The sequence below is a fragment of the Otolemur garnettii genome, unplaced genomic scaffold, assembly GCF_000181295.1.
Source record: "Otolemur garnettii isolate 467f Iridium unplaced genomic scaffold, OtoGar3 scaffold00017, whole genome shotgun sequence".
In the NCBI taxonomy this organism is placed as follows: Eukaryota; Metazoa; Chordata; class Mammalia; order Primates; family Galagidae; genus Otolemur; species Otolemur garnettii.
This window is the reverse complement of record NW_003852412.1, coordinates 11,978,725-11,997,641: the sequence shown is the minus strand read 5'-3', so window position 1 is coordinate 11,997,641 and position 18,917 is coordinate 11,978,725. Positions and strand designations below refer to the sequence as shown.

General features: G+C 38.7%; 2 pseudogenes; both read right to left on the bottom strand.

Annotated features, from left to right (window-relative positions):
• Nucleotides 1-1,573: 1,573 nt before the first annotated feature.
• Nucleotides 1,574-8,611, bottom strand: LOC100956777 (annotated as a pseudogene).
• A 9,238-nt stretch (nucleotides 8,612-17,849) lies between these two features.
• Nucleotides 17,850-18,491, bottom strand: LOC100956458 (annotated as a pseudogene).
• Nucleotides 18,492-18,917: the final 426 nt, after the last annotated feature.

Below are 18,917 nucleotides of genomic sequence, written 5' to 3'. Positions count from 1 at the left end.
ATTAGATGCCTACATTTCAAAAACAGAAAGAGAGCACATCAACAAACTCATGAACCATGTTATGGAATTAGAAAAAGAAGAACAACCTAATCCCAAACCCAGCAGAAGAAAAGAAATAACCAGAATTAAATTAGTGATTAATGAACTTGGAAAAAAAAGAATCATTCAGAAAATGAATGGGGAAAAGTTGGTTTTTTGAATAAATAAATAAAATTGATAAACCTTTGGCCAGATTAACTGGAAACATAAAAGTGACATCTCTAATAACCTCAATTAGAAACGATAAAGGGGAAATCACAATAGGTGCCACAGAGATCCAAGAGATAGTCTCTTGAGTATTACAAGAAACTCTATGCCCAGAAATTTGACAATGTGGAGGAAATGGATCAATATCTGGAATACCCTCCCCCTAGACTTAACCAAGAAGAAATAAATCTCCTAAACAGACAATTTCAAGCACTGAGATTGAAGAAACAATAAAAAAGTCTCCCAACAAAAAAATGCCTTGGTCCAAATAGCTTCATACCAGAATTCTATTAAAACTTCTAAGAAGAGCTTATACCCATAGTTCCTAAATTACTCCAAAAAATTGAGAAGGAAGGAATCTTCCCCCAACACATTCTATAAAGCAAACATCACCCTGATACCAAAATCAGGAAAAGACCCAACTAAAAAGGAGAACTTCAGACCAATTTCACTAATGAATATAGATGCAAAAATTCTCAACAAAATCCTAGCCAATAGATTACAGCTTCACATTAAAAAAATGATTCATTATGAAAATGAAGGTTTCATCTCAGGAATGCAAGGCTGGTTTATCAGATGTCCATAAATGTAATATACCATATCAACAGGAGCAAAAACAAAGACCATATGATTCTCTCAATAGATGCAGAAAAAGCATTCAGTAAAATTCAGCATCCTTTTCTAATTAGAACACTTAAAAATATAGGCATAGGTGGCATATTTTTGAATCTGATCAAAGCTAATCCAACAACAAACCCAAAGCTAATATTATACTGAATGAAGTAAAACTGAAAGCTTAGAACTAGAACCTGACAAGGTTATCCTCTATTGCCACTACTGTTCAACATAGTGCTGGAAGTTCTAGCCAATACAATCAGGCAAGAGAAGGAAATAAAGGGCATCCAAATGGGGGCAGAGGAGGTCAAACTCTTGTTCTTTGCTGACAATATGATCTTATACTTAGAGAACTCCAAAGACTCAACCCCAATAAAAACATTTTTTTAAGAGAATATGGAATTTATTAGATATTGAATATAAAAGCTGGCCCATTTAAATATGGGCCTACAAGTTTCCTTTATCCCTTCAAGTGCCTATGTTTCCACCCAGCCCCAATAAAAACGTTTTGCATGCACATTTATTAGCAAAGACTAAAAAGACACAAACCTTCCAAAGATGGGAGATGCTCAGTTGAAACAGGTTGATGACTGGGTCAGATGAGATCATTCCTAGAGGAGCCCACCATTGCTCAACTGCAGCACCAGTTCAACACCCAGCCTTCTGGACCAGAGGGCCAGACATCAGTGTCTTCCTGAGCAGTGATAATAACCTACTCTTTAATTGTATTCTCCAGCTGCTTCTCTATCCAAGACTGCTTCTGATCCTGTAGCACCTGACAGAACTGAAGCATGGCTAGTTTTATCTAGAGGGGCTTTTCTGCAAAGATGAGGCAGAAACAGCCAGTCTCCTCACATATGTAGGTTTTGCCACAGGATAGAATCAGCTTGTTGTCCAGGAAGCAGTGATGGAGGAGCCTTCTTCCTCAAATGTACATGGGTCCAAGTCCTTTTTCAAGTTGATCCAGATACAGAGGTCAGCACCACAATACAGAAAGAGGATCTTCAACTCCTTCAGTTTGTTAGTGATGTACCTGTGAGCATTCCACAGCCAGGAGTGATTGGTGAGCAGGTACACTTTGTTGATCCATTCTCTGTCATGGAGCAACTGAGACAATTTGTGCTGGTTGATGCCAGAGATACTGTGCAGGTAGCCAAAGGAACCCACAGCAGAGGCCACCTCCCTGTTGTGGGTGTATAGAGCATCAAAGTGGAAGCCAGAGAGCTGAAATCCTTACCTGTGCCCCTGATCGCTTGGGTCCTGAGGGGATCAGGCAAACTTGCTCTGCTCAGAACACTGTGGAATGTGATAGATTCATCAAACACAGACAGCAAGTAAATCTCATCTATGATCGCATGCAGGTTATACTTCTTGGCAAATTCAGGTATTCTATCAGTGAGTCTTGGGAGTAGATGTCACCCAGAGGGTTCTGAGGATTGGTAAGCATGAGACCTCTGATCCTTTCTCCCTTACTCTTAGCTTCTAGCAGGGTTTGCTCCAATTTGTCCATAGTGAGCTGGAAAGGACAGGTGTTTGCCTCAGTGATCTCACTTTCCAGGTGAACAGGAATCAGTTCGACTTTTGCATACAGGCCAGAGCTAAAGGCAAAGCCACCATAGAAAGGAGAGGGGACCAGAAAGCCCTCCCTAGGATCACACAGAACCATGGCCAGCACAGAGAAGACAAAGCAGCAGCCATTTAGAACTACCACATTTTCTGGATCAAGTCGGGCAGGTGCCCTGCAGTAGTAGGTCAGGAACTGGGCCACTTCTTCCGACTGTCCTTTCCAATCAGGGTTCTGCTGTAGGGCATCCTCAATGTGGTTCATGTCACTCTGACACAACCTTTCAATCATCAGATCAATGCAGAGCTTTTCTCACTAGTGCCAAGGTTAATGAAGCCCAAGGTGTTCTTGTCCTCATGGAACTTGTCTCCTTGGTAGGCATTATAGTCCTAGAACCTTGAGTGTTACGAAACAGATATCAGCCCCGTGGTTGGACAGGTTATGGCTGAAAAAGGCAGGTTCAAAATCACTTAGCTGGAGAACCTAATGGGTCAGGCTGCCTGGATAGTTGGGCCTTCGTAAGGTGACCAGACGTCCCACTTTTGGCCAGACAGTCCTGATTTTTAACAATCTGTCCCGGGTCTCATGGCATTTTTAAAAAGTCCCAATTTTTGGAAAGAATGCACAACAAGCTAGGGAACGGCGGGAGAATGGGAAGGGAATAGATGGTTTTCAGCTGCCATGTGGCTATTTTGCCAGGATGTGAGTTTTATATTATTTTTGTTAATTTTATAATGTTAAACTTTAATAATAACAAATAATTGTTGAGAACTGATTATTGAGAACTGCTTATCAAAGTTCACATTGTTGATCAGTTGTTAGAATTCGACCACCACTGTTTGGACTTAATGAACAATGACATTTTTTGGCATTGGCAACCACGAAACCATTTTGTAACTGTCTCTCAGATGATACACATTGTACTGCGTGCTAGTGCTAGTTAAACAAGTAATGTCAACAAATCAGCTATTCAGATAATTTAGGTAAGTAATTTATTTATTTCATGAATTTAGCAGACATTATTCATATTATTTATGTTTTATAGTGGCGGCAAAAAGTCTAGTGCTGGCCTTAAAAGTGACACAATTTACAAAGTATCATTATTAAAAAAATATATTGATAAGGAAAAGGTTAAATCTTGGGCATCAGCAAAAATTGCAATAGAGAACAAATGGTTAGAAATATTTCATCATTTTGAAACAAACCATGTTCCATACAATAATGCACTAAAAATTGTGAGATACACGCTGTCCTTACCAGGAACTAATGCTGTGACTGAACGCTTTTTTTCTACAGTAAATAAAGTGTGAACATCAGAAAAATCACAATTAAGTGTTGAGACTTTAAAAGCCATTTTATATGTGAAATATAATTTAACAAATTCTTATGAAAAATTTCATGACTTTTTAAACAATGACAGCAATCTACTAAAAAAATTCATTCAAATGAGAAATATGCCAAAGAATAAAATAATACTATACATAATTTTTAATGTATTATATTTGTAAATTATACTTATGTTGAAAATAAATAATATATATTACAATACTATTTTTGTGTTCTATGAAAATTTTTGTTGCTCCATATAGACCAAATTTTAATTAAGAATCCTCCTCCCCTCCCTGCCCCCTGTCAATGGTGTCCCGCTTTACCAATGTTAAAATCTGGTCACCTTAGCCTTCTGCCCACTTCTGACACCATCCCTAGAGTCTAGGTAAGGGAGATACACTTGGCATTCTAGGCCACTTGTGGCCCCAGACTGTAGAACGTTGACCATCTTGCATATTAAGTGGTCTAGGTAGTCTTCCTGCTCACAGATAGACTGGGTGTGCTTCTCTTCTTCCAGTTGTTGCCTCTGGTCACTTTCAGCTGAATGAAGTGCTTCTTTTCCAGCCACTGTAAATGCAGCACCATCTTTAGTAACTGGTTGTAGATGCTCTCTGGTCTTTGAGGACCTGGACATGATCAGACTCCTGGAAGTGATCAAAAAATACAGTCAGGTTATAAAATCAATGTCCGCGAATCAATAGCCTTTGTATATGCCAATAACACCCAAGTTGAGAAGCTAATCAAGGACACAGTCCCCTTCACAGCAGCTTCAAAAAAAAGCAAGAAATACCTAAGAATATACCTAACAAAAGAGGTGAAGGACTGGGTTGCGGTGGCTCATGCCTGTAATCCCAGCACTCTGGGAGGCTGGGGCAGGCAGATTGTCTGAGCTCACAAGCTTGAGACCAGCCTTCGCTACAGCAAGACAGTATCTCTAAAAATAGCTGGGTGTTGTAGTGGGCAACTGTAGTCCCAGCTACTCTGCAGGCTGAGGCAAGAGAATCACTTGAGTCCAAGACTTTGAGGTTGCTGTGAGCTATGACACCATGGTACAAAGTGAGACTGTCTTAAAAAAAAAGAAAAGAAAATTATGAAATGCTAAGAAAAGAAATATCAGAACATATTAACAAATGGAAGAACACATCCATGCTCATGCTAGGAAGAATCAACATTGTTAAAATGTCTATACCTTCCAAAGCAATCTACAGATTCAATGTAATCCCCATTAAAATACCAACATCATACTTTCAAGATTTGGAAAAAATAATTCTTCATTTTGTATGGAACCAGAAAAAATCCCATATAGCCAAGGCAATTCTTAGTAATAAAAACAAAGCCACAGATGTCACCCTACCAGACTTTAGACTATGCTACAGGGCCATAGTGATCAAAACAGCATGGTTTTGGCACAAAAATAGAGACATTTGGTTCCAAATAGGAACCAAATAGAAAACCATGAGATGAAACTAACATCTTACAGCCACCTAATCTTTGATAAACCAAGCAAGAATATACTCTAGGGAAAAGAATCCCTATTCAATAAATGGTGCTGGGGAGAACTGGATAACCATATGCAAAAGACTAAAACTGGACCCACACCTTTCACAACTTATAAAAATTGATTCAAGATGGATAAAAGATTTAAATCTAAGGCAGGAAATCATAAGAAGCTTAGAAGAAAGTGTGGGAAAAACACTTGAGGATGTCAGCCTGGGGAAAGATTGTATGAAGAAGATTTCAGTGGCAATTGCAACAACAAAAATAAACAAATGGGACTTAATTAAACTGAATAGCTTCTGTACAGCTAAGGAGACAACAACCAAAGAAAATACACAACCTTCAGAATGGAGAAAGATATTTGCATGTTATGAATCAGAAAAAATATGGAAAACTAGGATCTATGGAGAATTCAAATTAATCAACAAAAAAGAGCCAACAATCCCATCTATCACTGGGCAAGAGATATGAACTTCTCTTCTTTTCATATGAAGAGAGATATGTCTTCTCTAAAGAAGACAGACCAATGGCTAGCAAACATATGAAAAGATGCTCATCATCCCTAATCTTCAGAGAAATGCAAATGAAAACCATCCTGAAATATCACCTAACCCCAGTGAGAATGGCCCACATGACAAAGTCTCAAAGCTGCAGATGCTGGCGTGGATGTGGAGAGAAGGAAACACTTTTACACTGCTAGTGGGACTGCAAACTAATACAACCCTTTTAAAAGGAAGTATGGAGAATACTCATAGAACTCAAATTAGACCTCCCATTTGATCCTATAATCCCATTACTGGTCATCTACCCAGAGGGGGGAAAAATCATTTTGTCATAAGGACATTTGCACTAGACTGTTTATTGCAGCTCAACTTAGAATGGCCAAAATGTGGAAACAACCTAAATGCCCACCAACCCATGAATGGATTAACACTCTGTAGTATATGTATACCATGGAATACTATTCAGCCATTAAAAAAGATGGAGACTTTACTTCTTTTGTATTAACCTACATGGAGGCAGAAAGCATTCTTCTTAGTAAAGAAGCATCACAAGAATGGAGAAGCAAGAATCCAATGTACTCACTTCTAATATGAAGGCAATAGATGATCTAATACAAAGTGGGGATAGAGGAATGAGGGAACGATGGGAGGGAAGGAGACAGGGGATTGTGGGGGGGTCACACTGTATGGCATACTTCTTGGGGAAGGACACAATTATAAGAGGGACTTTACCTAACAAATGCAATTGGTATAACCTAATTCTTTGTACCCTCAGTGAATCCCAAAGAATAAAAAAAAGAAAAATATATTATTGAACATACTCTGAGTTTGAGATTATCTTACAAATATCTTAACAGTATAGAAATGAGGCTGGGCATGATGACTCATGTCTGTAATACAAGCATTTTGGGAGGCCAAGGTGAGAGGATCAAGTGAGGCCAGGAGTTCAAGACCAGCCTGAGAAACATAATGAGACCCTGTTTCTACGAAAAATAAAAAAAATTAGCCAAGATTTGTGCCAGGAGCCTGTAGTCCCAGCTACTCAGGAGCTGAGGCAAGAGGATTGCTTGAGCCCAGGAGCTTAAGGTTAGAGTAAGCTATGATGACACCCTTGCACCCTAGCCTAGGCAACAGGGTAAGATCCTGTCTCAGAAAATTAAAAATAACAATGCAGAAATGAATTATATATTCACAAGAATTCTTCATGTTTAATAAATGTTTTTAAATAAATTCTCCTTATACTCTTCAGTCTTCCTCTCAGTGTTCTCTCTTTCTCTATCTCCAGCAACAAGCAGACAATTTAAAACCCTCAAATGTCAATAAGAAGACATATCAAGCTAATCTAAAATAATTGAAAGAAACAAGTAATTTTGGCTTTTAGTGAATTGGCTTTGGGTAAATTGGCCTTCTTGCTTCAGTATCAAGTTCTCCTGAATGTTAGTCCAGTTTTGAATCCACATCCCAGATTTGCAACACCTTTTCTGTATTGTTCCTAAGCCCCACAGCTCCTGTAATCCTTTAGGTCTAGTGAATGGATTTCCCTCTTATTTATTGAGTCTAGCTTTTACCTTCTTCTTGTAAGTGCAGTTCCCAGGGAGGAAGTCCTTCCCCTGTGGCTGTTGTGCATTCAAGAAATTTTGTTGAGTACCTACTATGTGCCAGACACTATTCTAGCACTAGGACTATGACAATGAACTGGAAAAAAACTTATTTTGATCTCACGATGCTTATATTTGGTAGAAGAGAAGAAATAATACAAAAGTAATCTGAAAAAAAGGATCATTTTAGATATTGATGAGGGCTAAAAAGAAAATTAAACGGATTGATTTAACAGAGAAATAGAAGTGGGGCTAATTCAGACTGGGTCATCAAGAAGGGATTTTTTTTTTTTTTTTTTTGCAGTTTTTGGCTGGGGCTGGATTTGAACCTACCACCCCCGGCATATGGAGCTAGCATCCTACTCCTTTGAGCCACAGGCGCTGCCCAAGGAGGGACCTTTGATGAAGTGACATTTAAGTCATCATGGGTATGGCTAACATATCAGCCAGGGGAAGACTGGGAGCACATTCTAAGCAGCAGGAGTGAGTTAGTGCAAAGGCCCTAATAGAGGAATGAATGTTCTTAGTATGTTCTCAGAACAGAAAGAAAATAGTGACTGGGGTTAATGAGCAAGATAGGGAGCTGTAGGAGGTGAGATCCTGGAGATAAGGCAGAGTCCAGATTCTGTAGGCCTTGTGGGCCATGGTTGAGGAGTTTGGATATTATTATAAATACAAGAAAAAGCCAGTAGAGTTTTGTTTTGTTTTAACATGGGAGTGGTGGAATCGAATTTGTTTTTAAAGGTTCCCTGTCTGGGGGAGGACAAGTTAGAGAGGGCCAAGAGTGGAAGCAGCGAGATCGGGTAGGAACCCCCTGCAAACACTTTAAAGAGATGATGGTGGCAGATGTGGAGGTGCTTGTGAGATAAGGGAGTGGATGGATTTAGGATATATTTTGGAGCTAAATGACAGGATTGCAGATGAATTCCATGTGGGAGATGAAGTGAAAAGAGGAAATAGATGGCTTTCTAGGAGCTGGTCTTGAGCCTCTAGATAGTGTCATTTCCTGAGATGAGGAAGGGAAGACTGGTTGGGATGGTGGGACTTACCGTTCTCTCTGAGATGCTCTTGAACATCCAAGTAGTCACTTCTTACCAGCATTCCTGACAGTCATCACTACTTCCTTGCAACTTCAAGCAGTATTTGATTCCAGTTTCTAGTTCCTTTGCTGCATCCTTTCTATGTGTCTGATACCCCATTCCTTCACCGTGGACCTCCAAGATGTCGTCTGTAGCCATTCCCTCATGCTTCATTGCCATGTCTGTTGGACACTGTCTTCTCTGTGCTCCAACCATGCACATGTGCTTAGGCCTGTTTCTCTAAACAAGCTTGATCTTAGCAGAGTCTGGGTGCAGGTTCCAGGCCCCGTACTCTATTTCTTACCCCATACAAATTGCTTCGCTTTGCTGAGCCTTAGCCTCTTTGTAAAACAAATTAGATTGGTGGTTCTTGAAGTGGAGTCTCTGGACTATTGGTATCAATATCACCTGAGAATTTGTTAGAAATGCAAATCCTGGCTTGGGGCCTGTGGCTCAACCGGCTAGGGCACCAGCCACGTACACCTGAAGTGGTGGGTTCGAATCCAGCCCGGCCCGCCAAACAACAATGATGGGTGCAACCAAGAAATGGCCGGGCGTTGTGGCGGGTGCCTGTGGTCCCAGCTGCTTGGGAGGCGGAGGCAGGAGACTCGCTTGAGCCCAGGAGTTGGAGGTTGCTGTGAGCTGTGATGCCACGGCACTCTACCCAGGGGGACAGCTTGAGGCTCTGTCTCAAAAAAAAAAAAAAAATGCAAATCCTCAGGATCCCCCTCCCAAGCCCAGGGAATCAGTACCTTTGGGAGTGGGGCCCAGCAATCCGTTCTAACAAGCCCTGCATGTGATTCACAAAATTCATGCCAAGTGTCAAGAGCTACTAACTAACGTTCTCTAAGGTCCCTTCCAGTGCTAACGTTCTATGAAAGCATTATCCTTTAATCGGAGCTGTATGATTTAAGTGATTAAAAAAATTCTTTTATTGTGTCTTCAGGTTGTACATGGTTCTGACAAATAAAAGAGCAAATCCTGAAACAACATATTGGTTATGTAATTATGTAGTTTCTCCAAACATTGATTTAAATTCCTCAGCCTCTAGCCATAACACTTTGAAAGAAAGTTTAATAAGAAAATCACTCTGAGATTTATCACAGTGGAGTTGTACATCATTTTAGTGAGTAGTTGAAAACTGCTGAACAGGTGTAATAATGCCTTTGGGATTAAATAATTGTAACAGAATTACATCTTTATAATGACGGCAAAGGGAGGCAGCACCTCTCACTGCTCCCTCACAGTTGATTTTAGAAGGACTTGGAAGAGTTGGAGTTAGCCTGAACCATTATTTAACACCTACTGTTTGGATGCTATATTTGTAAACTGTCCACAAAATTGTAACTATCAAATTCTAGTCATATTCACATTTCCAATAGATGTCCTTAAGTTGATGCAATGTTTTGTACTGTAATACAATTTTTTAAATTTATATCTGTACAGTGCTAGAAATTGTTTAAATAATTCAACCAATTGTTTAACCCCTTAAGATAACCAATAGTTTCCATCAACTCTGTTAAAAAACCAAATCCCAAACCAAATAATGCCCAATTCAATTAAAGCCACTTGTTTGCTGTCAGCGTGACAAAATTAAAACTTATTTCATGCAATCTCTTTGTTTCTACCAGTCCCAGAGGCGAGGTGAAACTTCAGAGAATCTGTTAAAGCTGTAAAGATTCCTCACATTCACAAAGCTCAGGTAACAAAATAAAACAACCTACAGTTCCTGAGTCCTCAAATTGTCAACTAGGGGATCTAAATTTGGTATTTGTTGTCCTTGTTATAAAAAATGGATTCTTCATTAAAAGCTCTTTAGAAGGCTGTAAATATCTTCAGGGTTAACCTAGAAAAATTCACTGACGTCTTCCTGCAGGGGCTAAGGATAAAATAATAGACAAGGGGATTGCATTAAAACCACTGTGCACAAAGAGATGAATTCTTAGAAATAAATGTGTTTGGATTTCCCATTTTCAGGCCTTTGTGTTCTTGGTGAATGTAAAAACAGACCTTGCCTTTCCAGACCATGAATCGGATACCTGGGAAGACAACAGAAAGACAGATCTCAGTTGTTCTTATAGTTCATTCTTTTTGTCTTCAGCCCAGGCAGCTCTACCATTTAATTGCATCAATTTCTAAAAAAAAAGGTAACAAGATTTTAAGTGTGTGTTCCACTTGATGCTTAAACTGAACGGAAATGAAATACTCACAAATGCTGTATAATATAAGCCAAAGGGTTTCCACAGTTAATTGAAACATCTGAGTAAAATGAAGATTACCTGTGTTTTATGTCTGGCGCTGATGAGAAAACGAGAGATTGGTGTGATGTACTCATTGGTTTGCGAATATAAAGGTGTGCGGAGAGTGTCACAAATCACCTTGATGTCCCTGAGAAGGAGATTTTATCTCTGAAGCTCTGATTAATAAAAAAAGATATTTAGCTCAATAGCTCTTGGTTGCCTATGCATCTGTGTTTTCTGACACATAGCAGCCCCTTCATTTCGGGGCTGGAATAACTTACACTCATGAAATTGGCTCAGGATTCATTGTCTTTAGATTAGTATATGTAAAACATCTCAGTTGGAGGAAGTAAAGAGTCTAAACAAATCACACTACCCCTGGTTTGAAGATCTGTTCTCATTTGCAAAGGTTATATGAATTTGATATAAGAATACCACATCATGTTTCCTAGAGCACAAAATGTGTTTATGGCCTATGCAGAAAAGAAGCAGCAAAGATACAGAGGTAGATGGATTCATCTCCTGCTACATACGTGTGGGAGGCCAGCCTGCCGAACTGCAGAGCTTTTTTCTTACCTGAAAGAGGGGCTGCATCAGAAGGGAGTGGGCAGCAGGGATGAGAAGACTCAAATCAAAAGCCCTCCTGGGGCAGTGCCTGTGGCTCAAAGGAGTAGGGCACTGGCCCCATATACTGGAGGTGGCGGGTTCAAACCCAGCCCTGGCCAAAAACTGCAAAAAAAAAAAAAAAAAAAAAAGCCCTCCTGGTCCCATTCACTTCCACTAGCGTACAGGCGGCTAAAGAGCAGAGTACTAAGAACTCAAGGGGCAAATAAACAGATGGAACTTAACATTCCCCCATCAGACACCAAATGCTGCATTGTCTTCAGAAAGGGACCCTGAAGGGGAGCTCCTTCAGGTTAAAGAAACCAAGCCACCACCACCACAGACAATTTCACTGCCCGGGGCCAGAGTGATTTGTGACTCTTCCAAGATTGCACAGTTGGTCGGAAGTGGAGTCAGTTTTCCTGTCCAGTAACTTTTCTTCTACACCAGCATTTCTCAATCAGTGTTTCTCAGAAAACTTAATTCCATAGGCAGTAGGCAAAACGAGTACCATGAAAACAGAGTACTATGTTCAAATCAATCTAGGACGCAGATGTTTACAGCCATTCTTTCATTTAAACAGTGTCAAACAGCTTTCTTGAGAGCAGGGTGCCTCTAGAGTCTTTATTTGACCTCGTGGATTATGACTTGCTGAGATAGAGTACAGTGTTCCCAGATATGCTGGATGACAGAATCACTTTCTGTTTTCCAGAGCAGAGAGGTTCTTTGGTGATTCACAGGGCACCCTTTGGGCAAACTGGTTGACATCAGCGTAGCCCCGCAGTGGTTGCTCCTGTGCTTACTGGTTGGGGGAAAGACCAATTCATTCACAGGCCAACAAGGCAGTGGAGGGTGAGTTAGGCCCTCAGTCCTGCAAGGGACTTATGTGCTGAATAAGGAAGCTGGTTTAGAAGAGGGTTCTCATTTAGTGAAACAAGGGATATATTATCACAGCTGCTGGCAGTGTGACCAGAGTCTCCTGGAGATGAGACAGAGCATGTATAATAGACAGTTTCCTGTACCCATATCTTCCCCAGTGGAGAACCACTGACTTAGAGATTTTTCGCAGCCTTACTATTATTGACTTACAGGTATTTTTCTCACTAACAAACACACACAAATACACATAGGAATAATATTCACTGAAGCAGTGTTGGTAATAATAACAGATGGAAATGGCTAAACATCTACCAAAGGAATATGTGTAGCCATTACAAAGAACAGAACTACATTCAGATGTATGATTAATCAAAAAAAAGCAGGGCATGGGCACTGTAGAGAAGGCTACATTGGAACAAAATGATGTTACATAGATCGTTAAGGTGAGAAATATATTAAAAAGTCAGAAGTCAGAACTTTTTAAATGTATTTCTTACACTAACACATTAATATATTTAATATATTTCTTTCCGACTTTTGAAAGTAGAAATGATTTTGAATAGTAAAACTCCCACTATGTAATTAGAAAATTTCATGGACAGTAAGTTTCACCAAAAAAACCCCCAAAACTTCTAAATAAAGCCTTAAGTGGTAGAATGCAATTCTTGAACTTTTGGAGGGTGACAGAAAAGTTTACTTCCTATTTTTATTTATTTCAGTTCGGATAGTTGGCACCTGGGTCAGTCTGGCAGGGATCTGCCTTTCCATTTGAACTAAAATAATTTTATAATGCCACTAGTTTATGCACCAAGAACTTAAGAATTTTTGCTAAGAAATAGAAAGAATTATCAAGCTTTTAGAAACTAGAGCACAGAAGGAGTAAGGTCATATGAAATTTGAAGTTATAGATTGTCACACTTTTGAGCAATTTAAGGATTAGTAGATGAAATTGTTTGTCATTCATTCAAATAATAAATATTTAATGAATACATGCAAAAAATATATATTAAAAAAGATATGTGTAAAGCATGTTTGTTTATATATAGAATATTTCTGGAAGGACATGCAAAAAGTGTATAGTGTAGTTGTACCTGAGTGTCTTGGGGACAGAATTGTCAAAAAGACTTACTTGACAGGGCACATATTTTTGTATTGTTTGAATTTTGTGCCATATGTGAGATAGTTCTCCCAGTTCCTTTTCTCCACATTCATATGTCAATCTTCATATCTCCTTTCTCCTCTCTTTGAATCTGGCTGCCTTTATGTATGGTATTGGTGGAAGTGTCTCAGGTCTGCCTCTGGCCTTAGGAGGACTGGCAGCTTCTGCTTCCTCCCTATTGGAAGCCAGCTACCACGTGAAAAGTCCAGTTGCCCTAAGAACACTGCTGTGAGGAAGCCAAGCTAGCCATACAGAAAGCTCATGTTGAGAGAGAGATGCCTCACCAGCGCCAAGCAGTTCTAGTCATCCCTGTTGAGACACCCGATGGGTAAGTGAAGAGGCCATCTTAGACATTCAGCAGATACCTGCTCAGGCGGGTTTGAAAACCACCTTGCTGAGCCTATTTCAGGTTGCAGAATTGTGAGAAATAACACATCACTGTTTTAAACCACTAAGTTTTGGGGTAGTTTATTAAGCACCAAGAGATAAAAAATAATATCTATTACATATAAATGTGTAAACTAAAAAGTGTTTTTGTGTATAATTTTGTATAAGTATAGGATTTGAGAGCAATTTAATGGGAGGATAAAGGAAGGAAGCCACAGATGATGTAAGTGGTGGACCAGAGGGTATCATCAAGTAGGAAAAAAATGAAACTAATGGGGCTGTAGTTTTGCTAACTCCAAAAATTACCCCAGATCTGGCTTCTGCCAGGGCAATACACACCCCCATCCCACTTCTCTCTCTCTCTCTCAGTCTCTCTCTCTTTCCTTAATAATCCTTATAACTGAGGGTAGACAGGGAATATAAAGCAGGTTAATTGCTACCACCATCAACCAGTGTCTGTGACTGTGAACTGAGTGTGAGTTCCAAGTTACAACACTGGATGCCTCTTGGGAACTGATAATACAACATAAAAAGAAATAAGACAAAAGAACCCAAGTAGCATAACCTCAATATTTCAAAATAATAGACAGGAGGAAGAAGAAATTAGTTTGATTTTAATGAAAAGAATGAATTCTAAAATATTTCAAAGTGCTGAAGTTATTACTTTTAAGTACAGTACATTTTACAAAGCTATAAACGGGTACCTAATAAGTTAAATGAAGTAAGTTAATGAAAGAATTAAGATTCACAAGAGGCCCACATTATATAATTATGTATCATAAAACAGAAAGTCCTTTAACATGCTGAAATTAATTGGATGACCCAGAAATTGAAGGCACATTGAAGTTTCAGTTTTAAAAAGCAACTAATTTCAAATTAATTTTTTGTACATAGTAGGCATTCAACAAATTCTCGGTAAAGTAAACCAATTACCAGAGCCCATCGGCAATAGTCACTCAACTCTGGACAGAGGACTCTTCCCGGTTTCCATTGTGTTACTGGCAACTGCACCCTCCTTTATTCAAAAGCATATCTAGAGGCAGCTGAGAGTGAGAGGATAACCTTGAACTTCTTCCCATTTATTTTTTTGAAAAAGCAAATCATTTAAAAAGTCAGTAATATGACTATCAATAGTAACAAATTACTTGCTGCATATTACAGTTAAGACCATCTAATTTAAGAAATTTTCTTCAGAAAATTCCAATTAAAGTGTGAATAGGTTAACTGGGGAGGATTAATACAGAAAGGAGTAGAAGCAATCAGAATAACAGGTCATTTCCCGAGTTCAGCCTGAAGACCTTGAAGCGGTGGTGGGAGGGTGTGTGCGACAAGAGAGCAGTGAGCAGACCAAAGTGTAGAAATTAAACAAAACCCCCACATCACCTCCTCCTCGGGTTTTTCTGGGACATCCTCTAACACTCCGCTCTGGGTTATGTGCCCAGCTCTGAACATTGGAACATTGTGTGGAAGGACATTGTCATCCTCAGCTGTAATATTAATTGGAATCTATCCAAAACATTAGCTCGGGTAAGATCTGCTTCCTTAGTTCTTTTCATTCAGCAGGGACTCAAGTGAATTTCTAAGACCATAACATATCTTAGTATCAAGATCAATACTGAATTAGCAGACATGGCTAAGGATAACTGGGGGGAAATAATTAACAAAATTAAGGAGGATTTGCACCACTGGGAACCATAAAAGTTATTTTATGGGTCCATGTAAATGTAATAAAATCTCTGCCTGCGCCACAATTTAATTTCACATCAGAAAGGTCCCCACAGATAGTCTGTGAGATTATTTTACTAAAATTGAATACATCTATGCCTCCCCATTCTGCGTAAGGGAACGCTTACTCTGCTTAGTAAGTTATGCTTCACACGGAGAAAGGGAGTAAGTCCCATCCAGTATCCAGCACTGTCTAATGGTGGCTACTCAAAGGTGACAATGTAATTAATTTGAATTAACACTTTATAATGGACCTTTATATGGTAACGGTCTCATAAATCAAAAGGATGCCTCTAAGTACAGCACATACTTTTTTCAAACATTAATAAAATAATCAAATATTAACAATAGTGGAATACAAAGAGGACAATATCTACAACACATTCTTATTATTACTGTGGTATATTTTTCATGGCTTTGTTGAAATATTGTTCACATACAGTACAATTCCCCAATTTAAAGTGTGTAATTCAATAGTTTTTAGAATATTCAGAGTTCTGCATCCATCACCATGGTTTTAGAATATTTTCATCACCAAAAAGAACACTGGCGATCATTCTTCATATCCTGCCCTCTTCCACACTGATACCCCAAAACTTAGGCAACCAATAATTTATGTCTGTATAGATTTGCTTATTCTGGATATTTCACATACATAGAATCATATAATATGTGGTCATTTGTGACTGGCTTCTTTCATTTAGCATAAGGTTTTCAAGTGTCATCTGTATTATAGCATGTAGCAGGACTTCGTTCATTTTTATTAATGAATAATATTTCATTACATGGATGAAAATACACTATATGTTATTTATCCATTCATCAGTTTATCATCTTTGAGTTATTTCTACTTTTGGGTTATGAATAACGAGGTTATAAATATTCATGTTCAAGTTTTTATGGGCATAAGTTTTCATTTCTCTTGGGGATATGTGTAGGAATAGAAATACCAGATTGTATGGCAACTTTGTATCTTTTAAAAATATATATGTGGGCCAGGCACAGTGCTTCATGCCTGTAATCCTAGTATTTTGGGAGGCTGAGGCAAGGAGGACTGCTTGAGCTGAGAAGTTCAAAACCAGCCTGAGCAAGAGTAAGACCCTATCCCTGTTGAAAACAGAAAAATTGGCCAGACATCATGGCCCGCTCCTGTAGTCCCAGCTACTCAGGAGGCAAGAGGATCACTTGAACTCAGGAGTTTGACGTTGCTGTCAACTAGGCAATATATTCAAGAAATATATACAGGCCATAAAGGTCATGTGCAATTATGGCCACCCTGTATACACACACACACACACACATATATATTTTGTGGAAATACCACACTCTCTTACAAGTACAATTGTACATTCATATTTACATTATATACAAGTGTTCCTATTTCTCCACATCTTCGCTGACACTTACTTTTATGTCTTTTTGATTATAGGCATCTTAGTGGGTATAAAGCAGTATTTTATTGTAGTTTTGATTTATATTCCCCTAAAGACCAATGATGTTGATCATCTCTCACCTTTTCATGTACTTCTTGGTCACTGAATGACTTCTTTGAAGATCTAATGAGAAACATCTAACTCAGATCCCCTGTCTTTCTTTCTTTTTATTTTTTTTTTGAGACAGAGTCTCACTCTGTTTTCCAGTCTGGAGTGCAGTGGCGTCCTCATGGCTAATTGCAACCTTAAACTCGCTCAAGCAATCCTCCTGCCTAGCCTCCCACCCAGCTGGGACTACAAACATGTGCCACCACACCTTTTTCAATTTTTGTAGAAAACAGTTGAAGTATGTTGCTAAGATAGTCTTGAACTCCTGGTCTAAAGCAATCTTCCTGCCTCAGCCTCTCAAAGTGCCAGAGCTATAGGTGTGAGCCACCCCTTTGCCCATTTCAAAAAATTTATCGATTTGGCTTTGTATTGTTGAGTTGTAGGAGTTCTTCATATTTTCCATATACAAGTTCCTATATTCAGAAACATGATTTGCAATTATTTTCTCCCATTTTTGTGGGTTGTTGTTCACTTTTTTTTTTTTTTACAAAAAGATGCAACAATTTTATTTTTATTGTAAACCAATAATTTATAGTTGTATAAACTTATGGAGTACACAGTGATGTTATAATCTATGAATATAATTTGGAATAATTAAATCAAACTAGTCAATATATCCATCACCTCAAATACTTAACATTTTTGTGGTAAGAACATTTGATATTTACTCTAATATTAACTATAATTACCACATTGTGCAACAGAACTCAAAAAAGAATGAAGCATTCTTCATAAGATTTTGCATCTTTGACCATCAATGAGATAAAATATCATTTTCAAAATAGCATCCAAACATGAGTTTATTTACCTACATCCTCCAGGTCATAATAAAGCAAGCTGGTGAACAGAGTAATAATTCATGGTATTTCATGTTTAACAAACTGTTAACAGAGAAAGTTAGTTGAAGAAAGGCATGTGAACACTGTCTTATAAGAATTAGGGCCTCCATAATCATCTGGTATCGGTTCAATATTGTATCTGTGGTTAGAAATATACATGATAGGAACTCCAGGGATTTTCCAGATTCTTCACTTAAGGTCTTGATCAACTGTGGCCACAATGTAACACTTGTGCTGAGTTACTGTCTGTACTAAGCAGTCATCTGCATAGATTCCTTTGTGTGTGCATGGTAATCGTTTAAATCTTGAGTCCTTGGCAATCCTGAGGGCCACTCGATACTTCTGCCCCAATTTCTCAATTTCAGCCATTACACAGTCAGTTATACAAGGAAAGCACTTGGCATACCGACAGTCCATCATTGACTGAACTAAGTCCAGTTTGGCTTTAATGGAAAAGTTGATAAAGTTGGTATCAACCAAGATGTGGCAAGACGGGCTCAGTTGTGTATTATATTGGAAGAATAAGCAGGAAGGGTGCTGGGGGACTTCTCTTTCCTATAATGTGCTGGGATCTTTCTTTTCTTTCTTTTTAGGTTTCAATCTGTCCTTTTCTTTAAGCCTCTGATCCCTGAGACTAAGCATTCGCTTCATAGTTGCATACTTCCTTGTTTTCGTTTGCTTCCCCATGCTCACACCACACTCTTGTTTCTTCCAGAATCTGTTGTTTACCTTTTTCATGGTGTTTGTTGAAGCACCAAAATTTTTAGTTTTGATGAAGTTAAATTTACTTGTTTTTCTTTTTGTCACTTGTACTTTTGGTATCCTAAGAAAACTCTGTCCAACTCAAGGTCATAAAGATTAACCTCTAACTTTTCCTCTAAGAGTTTTATAATTTTAGCTCTTACATTTAGGTCTATGATCCATTTTGAGTTAATGTTTGCACATGTGTGTACTTTATATATATATTATTTGAGATTCATAGAGAGTACAAGTGGCTATACTGATTGGATTTGTTAGATAAAGTCCCTCTTATAATTGTGTCCCACCCCCAAGAAATGTGCCATACACCATGATCCCCCATTCCCCCTACTCCCTCCTTCCCCTAACCTCCCC